At 42.4% G+C, this 14,105-nt stretch overlaps 1 pseudogene across 1 annotated transcript in view; it reads right to left on the bottom strand.

The window, feature by feature from the left end:
- The window catches only part of LOC309477809 (DNA repair protein RAD50-like), a 45,613-nt pseudogene extending 32,961 nt beyond the window's left edge, over nt 1-12,652 (bottom strand). Inside the window, exons 1-2 of the transcript in view lie at nt 12,618-12,652; nt 12,214-12,368 (exon numbers count right to left, since the gene is read on the bottom strand). The product of the transcript in view is annotated as a DNA repair protein RAD50-like (transcript). The remainder of the gene's footprint in view (nt 1-12,213; nt 12,369-12,617) is intronic.
- Between the last annotated feature and the right edge of the window lie 1,453 nt (nt 12,653-14,105).

Raw genomic sequence — 14,105 nt, 5'->3', positions numbered from 1 at the left:
TCTCCCTTTACATAAAGGTGGAGACCTATCAGAATTGAATAATTACCGTCCAATATCAAAACTTTCTGTTTTGTCAAAGATCTTGGAATCATTTGTGAATGTACAGTTAAAACAGTATTTGACTGACAAAAACATTCTAAATAATTTTCAGTCAGGGTTCAGAAGTGGCCATAGCACTATCACTGCTGCTACATTAGTGACAAATGATATTATTGGGGCCTTAGATAAGAAGCAACATTCTGCTGCATTATTTGTTGATCTTTCTAAGGCATTTGATTTGGTTGATCATGGATTGTTATTGACCAAACTACGTTCAATTGGTTTAAGTGAGAAGGCTGTTGCATGGTTCCAGAATTATTTTGTAGATCGTACTCAATGTGTTTATGCTGAAGGTTATAAATCTGATTTTCTTGAGATAACTAAAGGTGTCCCTCAAGGATCAATCTTAGGACCCATTCTGTTTTCAATTTTTATAAATGATTTGGATAGAGATCAAGCCAAATTACATTTATACGCTGATGATACAGTGGTTTACACCCAGGCTTCCACCATTTCAGTAGCAGTGCAGGAACTTCAGACTGCGTTTCAGGCATTGCAATACACATTATTGAGTCTAAAACTGGTTTTAAATACACAGAAAACAAAGTTTATGGTCTTCTCAAAAGCTCGAGCACAGCTACTTGACAATTGTGGCCTTTTCTCATTAGATGGGAAATCAATTGAGAGAGAGTCTTCATACAAGTACTTGGGGATATGGATAGATGATAAGCTTTCCTTCAATGAACATATTACTGCTTTAGTTAAGAAACTTAAAGTCAAGCTCGGCTTCTATTACAGAAACAAATCTTGCTTTACTTTTAGTGCTAAGAAGAAACTTGTGGAAGCTACTTTTCTGCCTGTTATTGATTATGGAGATAAATTGCACATGCATGCTGCATTTTCCATCCTGCGTCATGTTGATTCAGTTTACCATGCATCACTACGATTCATAACAAATACAAAGTCCCTTACCCATCACTGCATTCTTTATGATTTAGTTGGTTGGACATCACTTAAAATTCGTAGACAACAGCACTGGTATATCTTTATTTATAAAGCTATACTTGGCAAATTTCCACTGTACCTCTGTAACCTCCTCTCTGTCTGCTCTGGTATCTATCAGCTACGCTTTCTTTCTTTCTTTCTTTATTTATAAAGCACTATTCCAACAACAGTGAGTTGTACCAAAGTGCTGTACAAGCAATTCTAAAATAAAAAATAAAATAAAAATAAAAATAATAAAACACTAAAACACCACAGTAAGATCCACATAGTAAGACTGATCATGTCTCCTCAAAGTGGTTCCTTTTTAATGTTCCACGAGTTAAAACCGAATTGGGAAAAACTGCTTTTTCTTATTTAGCACCTTGGGGGTGGAATAATCTACAAAAAGAGCTAAAGTTAGAAACTCTTATTTCCATAAATGAATTTAAAACTACTGTAAAGAGTGTTGTGATGGAGACATGTTCTTGTTTTTCTTAAAGAGTCTCATTGTGTTTTATATTTTTATTTTTAACATTTTGTACTTTTTTTTTATCGTGAAAATGTAATTTGGTGTTTGTTATGTATGCATTTGTTGTGATTTGGCTGCTACCTTGGCCAGGTCTCTCTTGTAAAAGAGATTCTGAATCTCAATGGGACCTCCTGGTTAAATAAAGGTATAATAATAATAAAAAAAGAAACTAAATGATCTTATCAGTGCTGTTGCCGCTCTCACCTATTGCGGTCTTTGATTTTGAATGAATGATGATCAATAAAATGAAGCTCTGTTGCTTTCCATTAAATCTGCATATAGCATGGTAATTGAAGATCAGATTTAAATCTGTTTTGCGAAAACACATTTATATGTGACCAGGTGTAAATGGAATTGTTTTGATAAATCAGATAGCTATCTGAGCAGTAAAAATGCATGGTTTGTGCTGCTTAATCATTTAAAATGTAGCAAGCTGCATAGCAGCTCCAGTAGTAATGAAAAGATTTATTTTGTGATTTATATAATATAAATTTATACCTGCTTGATAATGCTGTGGCCACATTGGACCAGCGGTTTGGAAAATAGATGGATGATTCAGCTGCGGCTTCATCTTCTGGTCAGACGTGGGAATTCATTCAGCATGCGACTCTCACAGTGCATTATGGGTATTCTCTAGCCGTTGAGCATACATCAGTACACTCGTTAGTCGTTATTGCGGTGTATTGTGGGATTGAATGAGTGTTTTAATGATGTCGACTCCACTATGGTTTAGGACACCAGTACAAATGGCTGTCCCTTCAAATATTGCCCTATGTAAGGGTATCCACCTCATTCCTGACGACCTTACTACGTTTTGAATTATGGGTGGTACTTCCGGTTTGGGGAACAATAGGTTACTTGCGTAACCCCGGTTCTCTTATAGCATTAAGTGAGGTGTCTCACTATGGGATACGCCCCTTCCGCGGATTCCTTAGAAGTCCTATTACATTACGCCCGCCCCAATTTGCTAGCAGACTTGACGTAGTATCTGGGAGTGTCTACCCCACCCCTCAGTATAAGAGGAGCAGCACTACGTCATTACGACATTCAAAACAAGCACACCTCTTCCTCGCTTCACACAGCAAGCAGGGTGATCTGGTAAGACACCTCACTTAATGCTATCAGAGAACCGGGGTTACGCAAGTAACCTGTTGTTCTCTTTCAAGCATACGTTTCGGTGTCTCACTATGGGATATTCTAACTCCCGTATTGCCAGATAGCCTGCCTCGAAGTCTCCTGCCAACCACAGCAACGCCTCTAGGGCTGGACGAGTCCTGAATCATGACTCAACTTCAACGCTCAATACTGCATGTGCTAAAGTTTGAGCTGTAACATCCAGTTTATAGAACCTTGCAAATGTATGCGGCGAGGACCAACTCGCTGCTTCACAAATATCCTGTATCGTGACTCCTTTAAAGAAAGCCCATGAAGTTGACATTCCCCTTGTTGAGTGTGCATGTAAACCAGCTGGGGGCGCATGACCCTTACTGGAATATGCCAATGAAATCGCCTCCACTATCCAGTGCGACAAATGCTGCTTAGTAATCGGTGTCCCCGTTCTTGATTTCACCCAAGATACGAACAGCTGATCACTCTCCCTGAACCCTCTGGTTCTTTCCGTGTAAATGCGTAAAGCACGCACTGGGCACAACTCATTTAGCTTTTGCTGTTTTGATGAAGCAAAAGGTGGTGGATAGAAAGCTTTTAGCTCAAAAGGAGTGACAGAATGAACTACTTTGGGCATAAATGCAGGATTAGGCTTCAGAACTACCCCTGCATCCCCGGGCATGAACTGCGTATGCTGAATGCACTGAATACACGTGAATCTCACGCGCTTCGCCGAAGCCAAGGCTAACAGCAGCGCCGTCTTAAACAACATTATTTTTAAATCAATCTTGTCCAGTGGCTCAAATGGAGACATTGAGAGAGCATCAAGTACCAGTGCTAAATCCCATGAAGGGGAAAGCGGTTTTGAAACTGGCAAAGCGCGACGTGCGCCCTTCATGAACCTGCACACGCCCTAAAGGATGCTGCCCCACGGTTTTATTATCAAAACTTATGTGACAAGCAGAAATAGCGGCCAAATACACCTTTATGGTTGAAAACGCTTTCCCTTGGTCTATCAAATGATAGAACGACTGCCACTGAGCACTGAAAAGGAATCTCATGCTTAGCTGCGCACCAGCGCTCAAACACGCCCTATTTGCATTCATAGAGAGACATAGTCGACTAAGCTCTAGCATTCTGTATGGTTCTGATGACATTGTCAGACAGACCGGTTGTATTCAAATTTAACCACTCACAGGCCAGGCCCATAGTGCCAAGCGTTCTGATTGGGGATGAAAGATTTCCCCCCTGCCTGCGACAGTAGATCTCTGCGTAACGGGAGAGACCACGGGTCTTCGTACAGCATACGTATGATCTCCGCCAGCCAGTATTTCCCTGGCCACTTCGAAGCTATTAATATCAGCTTTAATCCCTCCTCCCTCAGTGTTGGGGTGTTGGGGATATTAACGCTATCGGTGAGAACGCATAAAGGAGAGTGCAGGGCCAATCGTGTGCCAGCGCATCTATCCCCAGAGGCGCGCTCTGATCTTTCAGAGAGAAAAACAGAGGACACTGAGCATTGTCGTGGGATGCGAACAGGTCCACTGTTGCTCTGCCGTATATTTCCCAGATCTGTTCAACCACTTCCTTGTTCAATTTCTACTCCCCGTAAAGTGGATTTCCCCTGGCCAGCAGATCCACACCCTGGTTCATGACGCCCTGTACGTGCGTCGCTCTCAGGGATGAAAGATTGGCATGGCTCCACAAAATCAGTTTGCGTGCCAGCATGTGCAAGGGAAGTGATCTGAGGCCTCCCTGTCGATTTATACATGCCACAACTGTAGTGTTGTCCGTTCTCACAAGAACATGATGCCCTTTCAGAAAAGGAAGAAAATGCTTCAACGTTAGAAACACGGCCAGCATTTCCAGATAGTTTATGTGAAGATTGGTCAGATGATGACCCCATCTTCCATTCACTATCCTGCCCTTGTGAATGCACAGAAACAGAATGATTGTGTGATTTCTCACTTCTCGCTCTGACTGAGCTGTCACCAACCAATCGTCTATGTAAGTAGCGAGAGAAATGCCTTTTTCCCTGAGCGGGGTCAGGGCTGCTTCTGTACATTTTATGAATACTCTCGGGCTGAGAGACATGCCAATTGGTAGAACCAGGTATTCGTATGTCACTCCAAGGAAAGCAAACCTCAGGAATTTCTAGTGGGGTGAATATATGTTTATGTGAAAATATGCGTCTTTCAGGTCGATCAATGTAAATCAATCGCCCGGGCGCACCAGATTTAGGAGTGTAGAATGAGTGAGCATTCTGAACTTGTACTTCCTTAAGTATTTGTTCAGTGCACGTAGATCTAAATTGGGACGAAGGGCACAAGTTCCTTTCTTTAGGACGAGAAAGTATCTCGAGTAAAACCCACTGTGGCTTTGCTCGTGTGGGACCACTCTTATCGCCCTTTTCTTCAACAGAGAGTAGATTTTGCCCTGAAGAATGTGCTGTAATTCTCCCTGCACTGGAGAGTGAATTATCCCTTTGAAAATGCGGGGGGATGTGGCAAACTGCAGCCTGTACCCGAATTGTATTGTCTTTAATACCCAGCGGGACTAAATGCACTCTCGCCAATTGTCTATTTGCAGCGTTCTGGTGCCATCGTGTGGCTGAGTCATGAACGAGTTTCTGGTCTGTACTGCGCATGCGTGGGCACTTAGCGCTTGAGCAGAGTCTGAGTGGCTCATCACCTCTAAGGGATCAATCGCTCCCCGAGGTGATGTTATAATGTATTCTGTGAACATGTTTTGCAAAAATTTTTGGGGCATTATGTTTTCCAACATTCTGTTGTTCTCAATTTTGAACATGAAAAGTTATTGTGACTAGCGAGTGGGTGTGCACCACTGAACCGTGTCTTGTCCTTTTCACCGCTCTGCTTCCCCCGGCCCAACTAGGCGCTGTTTTCCCCACAGAACATCTTGCACTCCACTCTGACCCTCTGCTCGGAATGTGAAAGTTGGGAGGTGGGCGGGCCATAGCCTGCGTGAAGGTCTGTCGGGGTGGCGGAGGGGGTGCAGTCTGTGTCTTTTTTTGGCATACAGAGTTGCAAGGCCTCGTCATCCCTCTTTTTTTCTTCGCATCTCTTTTGCATCAGTGTCAGAGCTGAGCCGAAAATGCCCTCTGCAACAACCGGTGCATCCAGAATGGCTTATTTTTCTCTGTCAGAGAGATTAAGCCATCATCCTCTCTCTTGGATAACCATTGTGGCCATGGCTTTCCCAGCAGCTTCAACCGCGCATCTCTGAAGACGGAGAGAGAGATCCGTGTTGTGTCTGACCTGGTATGGTAGACACTTCGTCCTGCAGCTCCGCTTGGTATGCGGTCAGCAAAGAGATCGCATTCATAGCCCTGACAGAGAGCGCGACTGCTTTATAAGCGCGTTCCGTCATGCTCGACTGGAAATGGCCAGCTTTAGATGGCAAGGTCGGATTTGCAGCCTCCCTGCGCTTCGGTTGCAAGTGCGTGGCAACTAATGGCTCCATGGGGGACATTCGGAGAAGGCCTTCCTTTTCCATCCCCTCCACATCGAGAACGGAGCCACCCTGCACTGGCATCTTGCTGGTAAACGGCTTGTCCTTCCACGTAACTGCAACCTCCTCCAGGAGCTCTGGGAAAACAGGAAGGAGCTGTCGTGCTGCCTGTTTTGCACTCAGCAGCCTCTTCTCCTCATTGCGAGACTTTGCAGTCTCTGCTACCACGGTCGGCCACGGAATATTTAGTTTCCCTGCAGCGCGCTTGCACACATCTTGCAGATCAACACAAACAAGAGGGGAGGATGGTGGCCCGCCCGCCTCTTCCATTGTGTCAAAAGCATCCAATGAAGCCCTGAAAGGAAGCGTGTTTGAAACAAGAAACTCAATTATGTTAACAATTGCAGAAAAATACTTGCGATTTCTATCTAGCTGTCTCAATTTCCCTAGAGGTGGCGGCCTACGCTGCTGAACCTCATGAGGCGGTGGCACTCGCTTCAGCTCCTGGCGCGGTGGTAGTGTCTAGCGATGAACTCTCGTCCTGTTTTGAATCGGCCACGGAGGCCGTTTGTGAACTCTTGTCCAGTCTCGACCCAGCCGCAGAGGCTGTCTGTGAACTTTCATGCTGTCGTGAACCGGCTCCGGAGGCCAATTATGAACTATTGTTTTCTCCTAAACCAGCGATGGAGACCATCTCTGAACCCTTGTTGTCCTGCCCTGAAACGGCCTCAGAGGTCATTTACGAACTTTCATCCTGTCTCGACCTGGCCACGGTGGCCATCTATGAACTGCCATCCTGTTCTGAACCAGCCAAGCAGACTGTCAATGAATTCTTGTACCGTCCTGAACCAGCCAGGGAGGCCAGTTATGAACTTTGGTCCTGTTCCAACCCGGTCGCAGAAGCCAGTTATGAACTTTCATGTGATCATATCACAGCCAATCAACTCTCGTCCTGTTCTAAACCGGCCGAGGAGGCTATTTTTGAACTCTCGCTCAGTCCTGACCAGTATGGTGACAGTTGTAAAACCCCAAAAGATTAGGACCTGCATAGACCCTCAAGATCTAAACAGAGCAATACGAAGGGAACATTATCCTCTTAAAACGCTTGAAGTTGTTGCAGAAATGCCCAGAGCCAAGATATTCTCTGTGGTGGATGCAAATCAGGGATTTTGGCAGATCCGGCTGGATGATGGCAGTTCTAAACTCTGTACATTCAACACACCCTTAGGGGGGTACAGTTTCATAAGGCTTCTTTGTGGGATTTTATCAGCTCCAGAGGTGTTCCAAAGGTGTTTGTCTCAGCATCTGGAAGGAATGGAAGGAGTTGTTAATGTAATGGATGATATTCTGGTGTGGGGAGAAGACAAAGACTCACATGACTGCAGACTGAGGAAGTTGTTAGAAAAACTGAGAAGCATAAACCTGAAACTGCACAAAAACAAATGCAAGATTGGCCTAAGTGAAATCAGCTACATAGGTCACGTGCTGAGCAAAGACGGACTGAAACCTGACAATGAAAAAGTGACAGCTATTCTTGAGATGCCGGAGCCACAGGACAAGTCAGTCCTGCAGAGGTTCTTAGGCATGTTGCAGTACTTTGCAAAGTTCATCCCAAATCTTTCAGAAGTAACTGCACCTCTCAGAAAGCTGCTGGAAGGAGAAACACTTTGGCACTGGGAGAGTGAACAACAAGACAACTTCAATCGTCTGAAAGTGCTAGTGAGTACAGCACCAGTGTTGAAATTTTATGATGTGAGCCAGCCGGTTACCTTGTCTGTGGATGCCAGCTCAGAAGGTCTAGGATCTGTGATTCTTCAGGAGGGACAACCAGTAGCATCCGGCTCAAGAGCACTAACAGACTGTGAACAAAACTATGCACAAAACTATGCACAGCTGTTAGCAATTGTGCATGGCTGTGAAAAATTTCACCAATATCTGTATGGACGCTGCATTCAGGTTGAGTCCGACCACAAGCCATTGGAGATCATTTTCAAGAAGCCACTCCATAAAGCTCCGTTCCAGACTTCAGAAAATGATGATTAGACTGCAAAAGTATAGCCTGATGGTGAGATATGTTCCAGGAAAAGAGATGATTGACAGCTGTGATTAACAGGTTCTCTGAGCGAAGTAGTCACTGAAGCACCAAAATACTTTTTTTCGGGATCTTCGTAGGACTGAGGAGATTGGAGCTTTAAATTTAATATCTACATTTCTATAATTAATTTTAAAAAGTGCAGGAGCGTGTGCTTGCAATTGATTCTGCGAGAGTGAGGGCGGGGCCTTGATTTCACGGCTTCCTTCCTGCTCACTACTGCGCACAACTACTGCGCGGACTCAGATCCCGAGATCGCTACTGCGCAGACTCAGGTCCCAAGATGTCAGCGCCATATCGGGACACTGGCAGCTTCACTTCTCACCAATGGAAGAGAGCGAAGGGGCGTCGTCCATCTTTTTTTACAGTCTATGCTCCCGGATAACAGGAAATGAGCAAAGAGGTGGGGCGTGTGTGGAGGTGAGGTGCCGGGCTATCTGAAACCACGCCCCCTAGCTCGACGTGATCGAGTTAGCTCAGGCATAGGAGCTAATGCTATATGCTACTGGCCTCGCGCTAAAGTGATAGCTGACTTGAAGTAAAGCCAATAGTTAAAGTTCATGTTTTTGCCCTTCGAAATACTATAATAGTTAAAAGACATAACTAAAAGTGAGACTATGTATATCGTGATGCATTATTATTCTGCTAGTTAAAAATGTATTATCATGCAGTAACTTACAGTATTGATCTGAGCGTGTGTGAGTGACAGTGATTAATGAGCATGTCAGCCAAGTTCGTAGAGAGCTTTATTCAGTCCATTATAAATTCTGATTTTGGCCGCCTCTCAAATAGAATAGAATAGAATAGAATAGAATAGAATAGAATAGAATAGAATAGAATAGAATAGAATAGCCTTTATTGTCATTGCACTGTGGAGGTACAACGAAATTTGTCTCCAAATTGGTACACCACACAAAAAAGGTAACAAAAACTACAAGGAACAATAAACAACATACATCAGGACAAAAGACAAATAGGCTAAACAAATGATGTTCTCTCATTAAAATGTAAATAAAAAAAGACAATATATATATATATATATATATATATATATTTTTACATGTATATATATATATATATATATACATAAAATCCATTTAAACGTTAAAATCTTAGAGTGTCTGTAGTTATTACAGAGTGCAGGTAGGAGGAGGTGGACTAATTGCACTAATTGTCTGCTCTTCATGGGGTATGGGGTGATTGAGGGGGGGCGGGCTTATGTGTGCAAATGTCCATAGGTATTGGCAGTTCGTAATGGGTTAAACCATAGATATTACCCAAGAAGTTCAAGTAAATGCACCAGAAATCCCCGCTCATTCAAAGGTGTGCATCTATTGCATGGATGGAGAAAGCACTGACACTTGCAGGATTTCATCTGACGGTACTTTTTATGTAACACTAAAAAGTTAAATAAGCATATCTAGTCCATCTGTTCCGTGAGAGCAGCGGTACCGCAGAACGAGTGTAGCCTCAATATCTATAGATGTTTTTAAATCTGAACTCCAAAAAGCAATGAAATTGTCAAACATCCATGAGTGCATGTTCACAGAGGAAAACAACTGAAAAACAGCGCTGGTTGTTCTCTCGATACTCGACAACGACGGAATCCAACGGCGTGGGCGAAGGTATAATGCGTGAACTAAATTGTATGAAATAAGCACAAACATATAGCAGAGATGCCAAATTCAGAGGCTGGGATTAGTTGAGGTGACATGACGCTAACAGACACAGACAGCAGACAAACTGCTAGTATTGACGGCAGCCGCAATCCACCTGTCACTCAAGGGCCACGCCCTTAATTATGGAGAACTTTTAGGCTTAATATAATTTAAACGATTGATTTATAAAAAAATGTATCCCGCTCACAGTATCCCGCTCACAGTATTTTAACATGGTGGAGATACAGATTTGACTCACTTTTGCATCCAGCCTGAAGCGGCCAGTCGATGAATTGCAGTTTAATTCACTTCCGTGTTGGCTTCAAGAGAAAGGCCCTGTCACAAATGGCACACTAAGCACTCGTGGTCTTCCTACGAGTCCGCACTTTCGTGACGTAATGGCACTTTGACTGTCGGGAAGAAGTCTGCTGCGGAGTCCGCATCAGTGCGTGCTCGGCAAAAGTGCGCATCGAGGGCACATATCGACTGCAAAGGGGGCACTCGCGAGCACCCTTCTGAGGCCTAAAATGAAAAATGGGACACCCTACGGTCTCACGGACTTAACGGACACGCGCATGTGGCAGCCATTGTAAGTCCACAAGACCGAAAGTGTGAATGAAGTGTGCCATTTGGGACAGGGCCAGAGACAGGGGGTGCTTCTCATTTCTTATTTGTGCATCCTCGTTACCTTTCCTCGCGTCTCAGCTCCACCCCCTGTAGGATACGAGGGAAGGCTGCAAGGAAAGAAAAGGAGGATGGAGGAATCGAATGAAAGCTTTTTTTTATCCATTGGAATACTTGATCACTCGAGTGTCACTTCACAGCGTCATCAGCAGCGCTCAAAGGATCTGCCCTTATGTTGTTGAAGTTTGTTTATTTAAGAAATTCATAATAAATAATAATAAAGAAAGATTCCCTGTTGAAATATGTGAGGTGTGGTTTATATAAACTGCAAAGGTAAAGTATAAATTAAAATGATTGTGACCGATGTGAAGGGGGAGGAGAATGGACTATATGCACGCGCATAAAGATAAGTCAGCTCGTAAACTTGCGGTAGAACGTCATTTGATGTTGTGGTACTTTTAGGTTAGTGGGCGGCACCTTCAAATCCGTGAGGTAAAGACTCCTTGAGACTCTAGTGGTTTTTAATAGATAAAGTTTGAACTAGAAGTTATTTATTTAATTTATTATTTATTCAATACGTGAAAATAAAGTAATGATAACTTAAGTTAACGAAATGAAAAAGCCATTTAAATTTCAGCGCTGTGAGGGGACATCAGCTGAGCACTGTTGTGTCCCTCAGTGCTCGTCCTCAGCGAAATTTATTTCAATCATTAGTTTTCATACTTTCCCTTCCGACGTAAAACAGAGAAAGAAATGGATAATAAATATAAGAAGAGACAATTTAATTATCTCACCATACACAGGTGTGCAGTCGGCACTTTGTGCCAGAAGAGCTCAAGGAGCCTGCTGAAGTCGGAGGGAGGCGAAGGCTAAAGCCTTGTGCCGTACCTGTTCTGTTCCCTTGGAATAATTAGGCTACTTTCTTGGAGAGAGGCTTGGGGTTTGGGAAAGGAGAACGACTCGTAACGCGCCGCTCGCGCTTGCGGTCTGAAACGGCCGAAATTCACAAGGTTTCCACATGTGCGTTCCGTGTGCACGTGTGATGCTGATGTTGTGCGATGTTAATCATGTGGCGCCCGAGTGCATTTGACCGGCATAAAACCGGTCACCAGCTGATCAATCAGTTCATCTCTAAAATATTAGCATTAAAAGTAGGCTATAATGTTCAGATAGACTATGCAACAAATTATTATAATGCTATTTCATAACAATACTCATATTAACAAATTTTTTTAGCTATTTTTTTTACCCCAACTTGCTGCGGTCCCCCTCCAAAATTTAACAACAGGTATGAAATGTCAGAAAGAGAAAAAAAACTTAATGGGAAGACGAGCATAGACTGCTGCAGCTTAGTGGATAAATATATTTAGCCTATTTATTATTAAGATTGCACAGTTGGAAAGAAAATATATTTATAGGAACATTTCAGCAGGCTCAAGATAATTAATACAGTGACCATTATTCATTATTTTAATCAATTCGCAGCCATAAAACGTGATAATCTGCATTCTCATGTATGTGCGCTTGTGCAATAGTATTCCGTCAAAATGGCTGACACGCGGCTAGGGGTCACGTGACTGGGAGATCCCTATAGCACACTCGTTTCATCACCATCCAGTTTGCTGTTGTGTTCCTCCCCTAGACCAGTGGTTCTCAAACCTGCTGTCTTAGGTTTAAATGTAAATAATGACTGACAGCAATATACAAACCGTTTTTCCAGCTCCATTAGGTCCCACAAGCACCGTGAGAGGGCTGAAGAAGGAGATCACTTGTTTGTCTTTATCCTCAACTCCAAAACTCCTCACTCCTAGAATACTCATCCTTTCCATCTTTGACATATTGGACCAGTGCTTTGACTTGTAGCCTTGAAATGATATAAAAGTCTAATTAAATATCAGTGCACACAATCAAAACTTGTTAATTTCTTGCAATATTAATGAAAGCCTGTTAAGTTAATTAGATCGTACACCTAATTACTTGGACAAGAGGCATTTATATGGTTCTCAAACAGAGTCATTTTATAATGACGACAGAGTAGAGTGCAGCTGGGCTAGCAAAAATACAGACAAATATCAACACAGCTATAAAATAACATTACATTTGATTAGAATACCTCAGGACAAATAACGCTGTAAACTCCACGTAAACTGCGCAGTGCAGTACTTCCGCAGTCAACTCAGCGTCACGAGAATCATCTAGAAACTACATATCCCACAATGCAATTTTATTATAATAGAAAAGACGTTAACAGCGATTCTTTTCATTTAATGACGAATACATAAAACATTATATATTATTATAATTAAATAACACTTAAACATAAGTTTTATTCACGCCATGACCATAGAAATACAATTCCATTTAATTAACTTGTTTATCAAAACGCGTATGAATTGCTTTCTGGATTAGCAGCACTCAAAACATATCAAATGCTCATGCCACTAAATGCATCTTCCCTGAAGAAACTGTCGGTTAGTTTAACAGTATCAACATGAACACTAAATTAAACTAAACATGAAATGGTGTGAGATTCAACATGTAGCCTACACTACCAAAATTCAAAGTTTGGTTTGTAGATGTGAAATTGTCGCATATTCAAGGAGAAGATTTCAAAGGTGTTCAGAGACCTGCAAACCTCCACCCACAATCGCTCAAATCTTCCCTCTCATGCTGTTTCTTGTCTGTAAGTCAGTGGCGCCTCCAGAAATTTTTCATAGGGGTGGCCAGATGGGGCCACTTAAAATCTTGGGGTGGCACACCAAAACTATAAACCATAATTTCAGAATTTTTTTCTACTGTTGTAGTAAACCGGCCTGTAGTAAACTTTTAGAAAGACTTAAGGAAACTCCTACTGATATACTATATGATGGTTTATTGTGTTATATTTAATGTTACTAATGATATAATGTGCATAGACTAATAACAGTACAGTTAACATTTTGAGTTGCACAACAATTCTGTTGTATTTTGCAATTATATTTGGCATAAGGTGTACATTTATTGCAAACAAAACAGTTACTGGGGAAAAGCAGATACTGGCAGATACAAATATATTATATTTATATATTAATGTCAAGAATTCAGAAGTGTATTTATATAGCCTACACTACAAAGAAATAATATACAATTAAATGATGCTTATTTTAAATGTATTGAGCAGGCTAGGTATAAAAAATATAGGCTTTTAATAATCTTTCAGTGCGCAAAACAATGATAATATGAAACGCTTCAAAACAGAGCGCACAAAGCGCGTATGCGCATCGCGGGTGCAGAATGATGTGCTCAAAGCAACATGGAGTCACAGTGTTCAGCGCTGCGCTCATAGGCTGCGCTGCACAACGTGAGCATTTAAAAGTTCACGGCACAAAGCGAAGAAATGTCGAGCGCACAAATCCTAGTGTCTATCTGTCCAACAGTTTATTGATCATTTGTTTCACAGTATTAAATTCCAGTTATTGTGCGTTTGATGCCGATTCATAGTCCTTGTGATGTGTGTGATCTAACAAGCACACGTGACGGTAGTGAGTCGTTTAAAAACAGCAACAAACTCCAACAAAATAAAGTCATTTTATGCAAAGCCACAGCCTTTTATCTACAGATA

This window comes from Leuciscus leuciscus (assembly GCF_965113295.1).
Source record: "Leuciscus leuciscus genome assembly, chromosome: 16".
Taxonomy (NCBI): Eukaryota; Metazoa; Chordata; class Actinopteri; order Cypriniformes; family Leuciscidae; genus Leuciscus; species Leuciscus leuciscus.
The sequence above is the reverse complement of the archived record's forward strand: the minus strand, read 5'-3'. Positions and strand labels throughout refer to the sequence as shown.